The sequence below is a fragment of the Gracilinanus agilis genome, chromosome 4 (genome assembly GCF_016433145.1).
Source record: "Gracilinanus agilis isolate LMUSP501 chromosome 4, AgileGrace, whole genome shotgun sequence".
NCBI classification, from domain to species: domain Eukaryota; kingdom Metazoa; phylum Chordata; class Mammalia; order Didelphimorphia; family Didelphidae; genus Gracilinanus; species Gracilinanus agilis.
In genome coordinates this window covers 447,992,405-448,003,681 of record NC_058133.1, presented here as the reverse complement: position 1 = coordinate 448,003,681, position 11,277 = coordinate 447,992,405, and positions in this window count along the sequence as shown.

The following is an 11,277-nucleotide window of genomic DNA, read 5'->3' as shown; positions in this document are numbered from 1 at the left end:
CTATTGAATATACGTATCTCTGATCTATATAGCAACAGAGTGATATATCAGTTGGAAGCTTCGCTATTTGAATAATCATCCTCTTGAAATGAATACAGGAAATCTTAGAGCAAGAAAAGGGACTGCTAGACACCTCTTCTAATTCGTAATGCATACTAACTCTGGTTTTCTCTCCTGATCTCCTCCCTGTGTTCTCAATCCTTCTCACTCACTCTGACTTGGCTTCTAATAATTGCTTGCCCTGCCACCATGGTCTACTATTTTAATGATTCATTCCACGACAGTCTAAAAGCCCAACTCTCATGCTTTGGACCTTCTGTGGCTTGGGACTCTTCAAACGTGGATTTGAGTATTATTGGGAAAAAGGTGTAGAAACTGAGCTGCTTTTAACTTCTCTAAATTTGTGCCTTTTTGTTTCTATCCCAGCTGGACTCTAGCTGCTGCTCATCAATCCAGTTTTCTTGCTGACTCCAGTTTAACTGTAATGGAGACAATGACTTTTTTTCTTTTTTTAACAGTGCTACTGACAGTGAGGAAATGAGTCAGGCAGCCTTCTATATAGCTCAGGCAGAGTAACATTCTAGAGCTCTAACTAGTGGGTCCCACAACTACCAAGATATTTTATTGTTGCTCATTTTGTAACTAGAAATCTGAATAAAGGTAAACCTCAACTCTGGATGATCCTGGGGAAGGAGAGAGTAAGAAATCACTCAGTGCTCAAATGTACTTAGCAATGGTGGCTGAGAATCTAAGTTTTATTTCATTTCCTTTTCTATTCCAATTAAATGCTCTCACCAATTTGATACTGTGGTCTGCTTTGTTAGAATGGTAATAATTGAGTATCTAGATCTGAGATGACATTAGAAGTCTCTGATTTCACCCTGTGGTATGGGCATAAGCCATGACTGAGGTTACTTATTTCCAATTAGAAGTCTCCGGTTTCATCTTGTGGTAGGGGTATGAGCCATGATTGAGGTTTACTTATTTCCAAAATAATCTTTATTGAACCCAGCAATTTGTGGGAACTCTAGAGTGGAATAGAAAGAAGGCTGAAATTGCAGCTCTATATTTTCATACTAACTCTGGGGAAGAGATATGGAAGCTACATAGACTATATAGAACACCGAAGGATGGGGATAGGAACTCGATCTCTGATATTTTTCGCTTGTATAGAGGACTCCTGAGTGAGGAAATTCACTCTCCCAACACCCAGTTTGTTATCCTCTCTGCAACTATTTTAGTTACTCTAGAGCACTGAGGGGCTGAGTGATTTGTCCTGGGTCACACAGTCAGTATGTGTCTGAGGTGAGATATGAACTCAATAATAATAATAACAACAACAACAACAACAACTAGTTATCATATAGTATAGTACTTTAAGGTTTGCAAAACACTTTACAATAACCCTGAGAGGAAGATACTAATTATTAGTTCCATTTTACAGAGAAGGAAATTGAAGCTGGGTATATACAACTAGTATATGAGACCCGTTTTGAATGCATATTTTCTTGACTTCTATCCACTGTACTATCTAACTACCTTGAGATCTTTTAAACTTCCAGGCCAAGTCTAGCCATTGCCTCTCTAGAAGCAGATAGAGCCCTGGACATGGAGTTAGGAAGGCCTAAGTTCAAATCCAGCCTTAGACATTTACTAGCTATGTGACCCTAGACAAAAGTTACCAGGTTAAGTGACTTGCTCAGAGTCCCAGAGCTAGTATCTGAGGCCAGATTTGAACTTAGGAAGTTGAGTATTTCTGACTCTAGGCCCAGTGCTCTATCTACTATGACACCTGGCTGCCTACCTAGCACATAGTAGGCACTTAATATTTGTTCTCTTCCTCTCTCCCTTCCCTCCTTCCCTTCTTTCCTCCCTCCTTCCTTTCCTTCCTTCCCTCCCTCCATTTCTTCCTTCTTTCCTTCCTTCCCTCCTTGCTCCCTCCTTTCCTTCCCTCCTTCCCTCTCTCTCTCCATTCTTTCTTTCCTTCCCTCCTCACTCCCTTCTTCCTTCCCTCCCTCCCTCTCTCCCTCCATTCCTTCTTTCCTTCTCTCCTTACTCCCTCCTCCTTTCCTTCACTCCTCCTTTCCTTCCCTTCCTTCCCTCCCTTCCTCCTTCCCTTCATCCCTTCCTTCCCTTCTTCCTTCCTTACTCCCTCCTTTCCTTCCCTTCTTCCCTTCATCCTTTCCTTCCCTTCCTTCCTTCTTTCCTTCCCTCCCTCTTCCCTCCCTCTATTCTTTCCTCCCTTCCCTCCTTCTTTCCTTCATTCCTTTCCTTCCTTCCTTCCCCTCTTTCCTTCCCTCCTTCCTTCTCATGTAGACAAGAAAGACTTTTCATCTCTGTCTTGCCTTTCTCTCCTTTGAAGCTGTATTCAAGCAGAACTGGTATGGACTATTGGGCCCTAGAAATCACCCTGGGCATTTTCATTATCTTCATTGTTAATAGCCTGTAGTTAGCTAGCCCTTTAAGTTTGATTTAGCATGCATTTCTCTCCTCTGCTCCCACAGAAGCCTGGGTTTCTAAGAGATTTTTATTTGGAACATCAAGGATGAGCTTGAAAACTTCCTCTTTTATAACCCCTTTTCCAACTCTATCCCCTGCATTGTTACCCATCATCAGCCTTCTTTTTCCCATTCCCAAACTCTGGCCAGCACCAGTGCCCTTCAAGGGACTTTGCAGTCCTACAGTGGCACTGGCCCTAGCCCTAGAAGGCTGAGTCACCTAAAACATGCAAGGAAGCCTGCAAGGGATGGGGCCAACTCCATATCTGCAGGCACCTGGGGCTGGAGACAACTGGCTGGAGGACAACCTATCATCTGATAGCTTTGTCCTTGGCCTTAGGTGAAGATGTCTTTTCATTTTTTTGTAGAAAAAAAATGTTGTGTCCTTCCTACTGATTAGCTTGCTGTAGCACCATTAAAGGAGGGAAATGCATCTACATTCTCAGCTTTTAACAACTGTATGACAAAGTGAGTAGGGCACTGAACTTGCAGTCAGAAAGACCTGAATTCCATCCAGCCTCAGACAATCATGAGTTGGGTCACTTAACCTCTGTTTTGCCTCAGTTTCCTCCTATATAAAATGAGGATAATTATAGCTCCTACTTCCCAAGGAGGTTGTAAAGTTCACATAAAAAATTTATAAGGTTTCTGACACATAGTAGGTGCTTAATGAATGTTTGTTTCAGAGACAGCTAAGTGTTTTAGTAGAGAGAAAGCCAGACCTGGAGATGGGATGTCTAGAGTTTAAATCTGGCCTCAGACACTTTCTAGTTGTATGAGCCTGGGCAAGTCACTTCACCTTAATTTCCTAACCCTTACCCCAATTCTGACTTGGAGCTGATACCTATTGATCCCAAGACAGAAAGGGTTTAAAAAAATACTTGTTTCCCTCTTCCATGCTGAAAACCTAAAGAGTCATATTTAAGGTGAAAATTGACCACTCTACCTTAATGAAGGCACAATTTGGATCATTAATGAGCTTTGTAAATGTTAAGGTGTAGTAGCGGTTGTTGTTCAGTCATTTTTCAATTGTCTGATCCTTCTTGACTCCATTTGGGGTTTTCTTGGCAAAGATACAGGAGTAGTTTGCCAATTTCTTCTCCAATTTATTTTACAGATGAGGAAACTGAGGCAAACAGGGTTCAGTGACTTGCCTAAGGTCACATAGTTAATAAGTGCCTGAGGTCAGATTTGAATTCAGAAAGATGAATCTTTCCCAGCGCCAGGCCTGGCATTCTCTCCACTGCTAGTCACCTAGCTATATTGAATTTACTGTGGTTCCATTCATCCTCCTCACCCCCAACTTACACATTAGACTCAAGTTGTGAATGAAAAATTACCACATAAAAATTGTTTTGCTCACAGAAGAGAACTGAAAACCTAGTAGAAAGCAATCTGGTCATTCAAGTTACTGGTTCTGCCAAAAATAAAAGTTTAACGCAGACCAAATATAAGTGGTTTTGCCCAGACGATCAAAGGATTACAGATCTAAAGCTTAGGGGAATCACAGAGACCATCTAAATCCAATCCTTTTATTTTATGACTGAGGAAATTAAGTAACTTGGTAGTAAGTATCATTACTGGGGTTTGTCCCCAGGTCCTCTGACTCCAGAGCCAGTATGGGACATTTCAAACAATGTCAGACATGTTTACGGTTCTTCTAAGTCATCCAGTATGAATTAACTTTGTTGTTGGTACAAAGAAACAAGAGTGCTGGAGCCACCACCTGGCCTGATTGTTAAATTCCCACAAAGGCTATCAATCAGGGCTTGACTTATTGTTTTGTTGATTGTCTAGACATAAGAGAGTGATGGAAAACATTTTAAACAATGAAGATTAAATTTAAAAGTGCATCATGAGTACTTTTCCCTCCCCAGAAAGCTGGCGTTAAACATTTACCAAAATACTCTTCTCTGAGGGGGGGGGGATATTGGAAAGACTGTATTTTTTAAACTAAATCAATATTTTTTTTAAATTATGTTATCCTGTTCAGCACAGGAAAAATGGTTATGGAATTACTAATTGTACCAAGGGTATCCAGGTAGAAAGCGTTTATTATAATACACCTCAGGAACAAGCATTCTCAAATTTTATTCAATTTCTCTTTAGTCATTCTGTTATTTCATAGCAATAAGTCATAAAAAGTTCATTCCCATGAGGTAGACATGAAAAAACTCACTATTTCCTGCAAACCCAGTTCAAGTGATAGAACTTTAAAATGTCGGTGTTGGGAGAGACTTTAGACACTCTGCAATCAGGATGGTAAAACTTCACAGTTCAAAAGAATTTAGAGATGATGATTCTAGGCCAGTGGTTGTCAGACTTTTCAGTGTTATAGAACCTTAAAGTTTTTTAGGATATCTCATCCCCCTCCACCAACATTTTTTGTTTGCATAGGTTATATCTATGAATATTTACCATATTAGTCATTAAGATACGGTTTATGGAATTATTTTGACCTTGCCAGTCCCCTGAGTTTCAGCAATCAGCAGATCACACTTTGAGAGCTGCTGATCTTGTCCAATCCTGTTATATTACACTAGGGAAGAAATTTGACATGCCCAAGGTCAGAAAACTCATCAGAGGAAGGGATGGGATTCCAGTCCAGTTGTCCTGATTCTTAGGCCAAAGCTCTTTCTACTACATCATTCTACATGATGGAAAGTCATAATAAAATAAAGCACAAAGTGAAATACCAAACGTCTCCTCTCCCCAGAACACCTGCTTTACATAACACTGGAAATGGAAGGCATGGAGTAATGTTAGAATTATTACTCAGAGCTTGGTGTCTGCATGAACCACTAGGTGGCAATCTGAGCTTGAGTTGCCTTTACTTCCAAGTGACTGACCATCAATGACTCTTCTCAGAAATTGTAGAAGTCCATCTAGGTCTCAAGGGTCCTGTCTATGTCCTTCTGTTTATGGAAACAGATTAGTTCCCTATGGCTCCCAGACTCCTTTTAGAGACTCAAAATCAACCCAGTTTCTATCTCATCTTATTTAGTCTAGGATTATAAGTGTTAAGATTATCATCATAGCAGCACGATACAATAGAAAACATAATGGACACTTACTATAAAATTTTTTCCCCAGTTTTTTGTTTCCCCTCTAATCTTGGTTGCATTGGTTTTGTTTATACAAAACCTTTTTTAATTTAATGTCGTGAAAGTTACTTATTTTACATCTTGTAACATTCTCTGTATCTTGTTTGGGCAGGCAATATGCACTGTCTGGGAATTAGGGAGGGGTGAAAGGGAAGGAGAGAACATAGATCACAAAATGTCAGAAAATGATTATTAGAGGGAAAGGAGCAGAACCAGGAGAATATTGTATACAGAGACTGATACAGTGTGGCACAATCCAATGTAATGGACTTCTCTACTAGCAGCAATGCAATAATCCAGGACAACTCTGAGGGATTTATGAGAAAGAATGCTATTCGCATCCAGAGAAAGAACTGTAGGAATAGAAACAGGAAAAACAACCACTTGATCACATGGTTCAATGGGGATATGATTGGGGATGTCGACTCTAAATGATCACTCTGTTACAAATAATAATATGGAAATGGGTTTTGATCCATGATACTTGTAAAACCCAGTGGAATTGCTCATTGGCTATGAAAGGGGGGAGGAAGGAAGGAAGGGAAAGAACATAAATCATGTAACCATGGAAAAATATTCTAAATTAATCAAATAAATAAATTTAAAAAATAAAAAACTTTACATGTTAAATTTTTAAAAATAAAATGATTATTAAAAATTGTGTCAATATGCAATGTGGAAAAATAATTAAAAATCTAAATTAAAAGAAATAAAAAGAAAATATACTGTATTTGGCATCAGAGGACTTGATTCAAATCCTGGCATTCAGGATGAGGCAGATATCTTACCTCAGGAGCCTGGACTAGATGATCTGGAAGTTTCTTCCAGTTCTAAGTCTATAACTTATTTCATAGTTTTATCAAAATGGCGCTGTCTCCACCCCATTAAGATGTTTAACTCTTTCCAACTTTGGAAAACATGCCTGGCTCCCCTCAACCCCCTGGTAAGTTCATATATCCATCTTTTGACCGTGTTGTATGTAAAGAGTTCTACACACAGAAATTCATATTTTGATGCATAATTGTACAATATGATTCCACCACAATTTTGTTAAACCTTTGCCTATCAATTCTAAGATAGGAGAGTGGCAAAGGTTAGGGTTAAATGACTTGCCCAGAGTCAAAAAGTTAGGGAGTGTCTTAGGCTAGATTTTAACCCAGGTCTTCCTGACCCTAAGCCTGGCACTCTATCCACTGTGCTACCTAGCTGCCTCAGACTCCATCAGAATTAACTCATACCCTAAAACCTATTGCCCTACACTAGCCAGGATCCAATTCTCTAATCGTCAAATGTAGTTTCCACATGAATAATAAATTTCCACATGAATCCTTTTCCTAGTCTAGCACTACTGGAATTTCATGAAAGGTGGTTTGAGTGTGTATGTGTGTGCACACACATATGTTTTCTCACTTTGAATATACTCAATTATCCCAGCATTAAAAAATAATAAAGCTGACATATCATTAGGAAATTTTCCTTTTCTCATTGGGAATTTCATCATTTCCAAGAATGACTCCTTTTCTGGAGATCAGTACACTCTTCCCTGATGGCTAAGTATGAAAGCTTGTAATTCAAATATTTACCATCAATGGCATATTACCAAGAAGCATCTTTGTCCCATAGGACGTGTACATGGATTTTCTGGAGTTTGGGGGCACCCAGTTTGATGATTCCTTACCTGGTACACTTCTCCTGAATCCTATATGGACTTCAACATAGTTTCTCTTCCCTTTCCTTCTTTCTCCTCCTCTTTCTCTCTCTCCCTCTCTCCTTCCCCCTTCTCTCTCTCTTTCTCTCTTCTCTCTCTCACCCTCTCTCTCTTTCTCCCCTTTCTGTATCTGTCTTTCTCCCTCCCCCGTTATCTTTCTCTCATTTTCTATCCCTGTCTCTCCTCTGTCTCTTCCTCTCTGTCTCTGTCTGTCTCTCATTTTCTCTCACCAATGAGCCACCACATGTTTGCAAGTAGCTCACCAAGCAAAATCCATGGCCAATAACCTATGGCAGTCCCAAAACCTTGCTCTCTTTTTCTCTGCTTCTACACCAAATGTATGAAATTCCAAGACTTAACCCTATTCTTAGCTTCACTTTGGCATGTCCATTCCCCATACTATCTACTCAGTCCCTGTGACCTACAGCCTCCTTTTAAGAAGTTTCTCCTCTCTAGACTCTCTTATTTTTCTGTAAGCCTATCTTCAGAGAAGCAAATAAAATATTCTCAAATGATTCACCATGTCTCTCTTCCCTTGATACTTTCTTTTCTAATCACTCAGGCTCTTTAGGAGACTAAATCTGTAATATCATCAATCATCTGGTTCAATTTCCAAATCACCTTATCATCAAAATGAACTTATTTCTCTTTGATATCTTTATATACTTTCTGCAATTTGTCATGGTCCAATTACAATTCTTTGTACAAAAACATCTAATCCTCAAGACAGATAATGTTACTTTCTTTCATGGCCACTTATAGGATGGATTGATGGGCTACAGCTGTTGTCTGTTTACCAAAATACTTTTTCCAATTTGCCAAGTCCCACTCTCCAAATATGTCACAACTTTCTCATTGCATCTAGAATCCCAGCACTTAGATGTAGGATCATGTTTGTCAAACCCTCTCTTTTGTGAGTCCTCTCCAAGTTTTCTCTAGTTTACAGAACTCCTCCTACCACTCAAGGTTACATAGCCAGTCTTCTCTCTCTCTCTCTCTATATATATATATATACATATATATGTATGTATACACACACATTTATTTATTTTTTCTGCAATTCCTGCCTACTACTCTCCTGCTTATTGTGCCAAGATATTAACCCTTAAACTCTTTCTGGTTGTATTCTAAGAGGCATCATAAGGTAATTTGGACCCTCAAATGACATATTGGGTATATTGCACAGAAAGGACTCACTTAAGAGACTCAGAAACAATCTCAATTCTTTAAAGAATGGATTCCCTTATATTCCACTTATCTCAATCCCTGATACCACCCAGATTCTAGAGTACCTTTGGGTATAAGAACCTAAGCATAATTGGTATATATAGATATAGACAAAGATATGTAGATATTATATTGTCACACCTATGAACATTATTCAAAATTTGGTTTTAGTTTAGATTTATATATGTCTAAAACTATTCAAGAATCATAATCATATCCTTAATAATTTTTTGGTTTTTTAAAAATCAGTAGAAACTGGTCATATATCCATTAGGTAAATGCTTAAGCTATAGACAGTCCAGTGATGGCAAACTTTTTAGAGATGGAGTGCCAGGGCCTGCCCTGACCCCATACCCCTCCAGATCCAGTGCCATGTCTGTCCCTACCAGTGAACCTGTGCCATGTCTCTCCCCCCACCAAATGCCAGGTGTGCCTCCCCTTACTCCACACAGGGGAAGGAAAAAGCACTCCCATTGGGCTGCTGGGCAGAGGACAGATGGTGTGAAAAAATGTCATCAGACATAGTGGAGAGGGGGAGGTAAGCAGCTCCACCCTAGTCTCTCTGCCTTTCTAATAATGGACTCTGGGGGTGGGGGGTGAGCAGGAAGGGTGACTGTGTGCCCATAGAGAGAGCTCTGCTTGCATCTTTGGCACCTGTGCCATAGGATCGTCATCACTGCCACAGACCATTGCCATTCTGTCATGCTCATTCTTTTATTTTTAGAACCACTTTATTATCTCTCTCCTACCACAACAGAATAAAAAAAGGAAAAAAAAAACTCATGACAAATATGCATAAAACAGAAAAACAAATTCTCACATTGGCTATGTGCTAGGAACAATCTTTTTTTTTTTTAAACTTTGCCTATTATTTCAAACTAATGCTTGTTTCTCAATAAATTGTCCTCTGGTTGGTCTGGCAGAATAGACAGATATAAATGGATGGATAAAGATAGATTAGAGAATAGAGAGATAATCATTAATTACTATGTGTTGTACTTATGCTAAGCTCTAGTGTACAAATGCAAACAAGCAAAGAGCTTACTTTCTAATGAGGGAAACAACACATGAAGGGGGTTAGCAAATGAATGGTGGGAGTAGAACTTGTGAGGGTATGGTGGAGACATTCAGGAAGAGGTTTCAAGGCCTGGAGCCCTGGGCAAGATAAGACAAAAAGTTAGGGGGCTACAAGGCAGCCAGTATAGTGAGGAGACAGGAAGAGATTTGGAAAAATTCTTTAATCTGTCTAGGTTTCAGTTTGTAAAATGAAGAATTCGACTACATGATGGTTAGGGTTCCTACCAGTTCTAAAATTCTATGATTCTATGACTATGTTAAGAGAATTATCTGACCAGAGGTATTTTCCTGGTCATTTCCTTGGGTACCTGATTGTCTCCTCCTGAGCAGAACCATTCCCTTCAAACTTCCCAGATTTCGAGTAGTTGCGGTAATGAAATCCACAGAATCCATTCAAATTGTGGTATGAACTTTCAATGTTTATTTAGAAGCCAAAACCAGCTAGTAATTGAAACAAAAAATAGGGCACATAAATCTATGAATCTACTTACCTTACCCCAACTTGCAACATTTACTGAAAAAGAAATACATTTCAATCGGCACCATCACTTTGGTATGTTAGCTTCTCCAGGACAGGATCAATGTCGCTTATTCAGCTTTTCAATTAAAAACTCTAAATTTTTCTCTATAAGTCACTGAAATTAAATTATGTAATATTTATAATCATAGATTGCACTATTCATCCTCCTTCAGCACCTCCCCTGCCTGCTGTGCCCTTTATTCCCCAGAAAAATAAATATTTTAAACTATATTTAGAAAGTTTTTAGAGGTCACCAAACTTTAAATTTAATATATGTATTGGTTTAGCCAACTCCTAATTGCTTCACTGATAAATTGTTGTAGTACAGGAAAACTTGTTTTTTTCCAGCCTAGTTTTTCTCTGTCCACCAGGGCTACATATGCCCTAGTCATGTCCTCTCTTCTTACCTGGTTTCTCCTCCTTTCTGTCTGGAACCCTGCCTATCATATCTGGAACCTTCTATTACAGTCTAGAATCTTCATTTACTAGCTCATTGGTGTCTATGACCTCAGGAGGGGGAAACCAATCAGGCCTGGCTGGGTAGGACCCACCCCTCCCTTTAAGGCATCTGAGCTACCCCAAAACTCCAGGGATCCAGTAGTCCCAAGCAAGAACTGATTATAACTAGACAACAAGTCCAAGTGACAGGGTCTGGCTAGATATCAGACTCCCACTTCTAGTCCCAGTCTAAAGACCATCTTGCCTCTAATGATGTCCTTGGAACTTTTCCCAGTCTTTCTCCAGAAGTATAAGCCTTGTCCCAGTGGATTGTGAGCTGCCCTTGTTTATAGGTGTGTTAAGTCCTAGCCTTATAGCACACAAGATTCACCGAGTATATGGATAAAGCAGTAGAGCCAGTGACAAGATGGCAGGATGGGATATGAAACACAGTCTGAGGCTTGAGACTGGCTAGGCGTAGTAAGCTCTGCTAGTGTACTTACCAGCTCATAATTCAAGATATCCTGGCTCACTGGTGGTAGTTCCAAAGCTGAATGGAGTCATTTCCCCAAGTAGGAGGGGCATGGTTTCTTTAAAGTCTCTTTAGTCCCAGCATGCTTATAGGTTTTAACTCTAAGCCAAGATAACATATATATGCACATGTATGTTCTTCGGCTCTTTTGGAGTAGGCGTTTGGCCACAAGT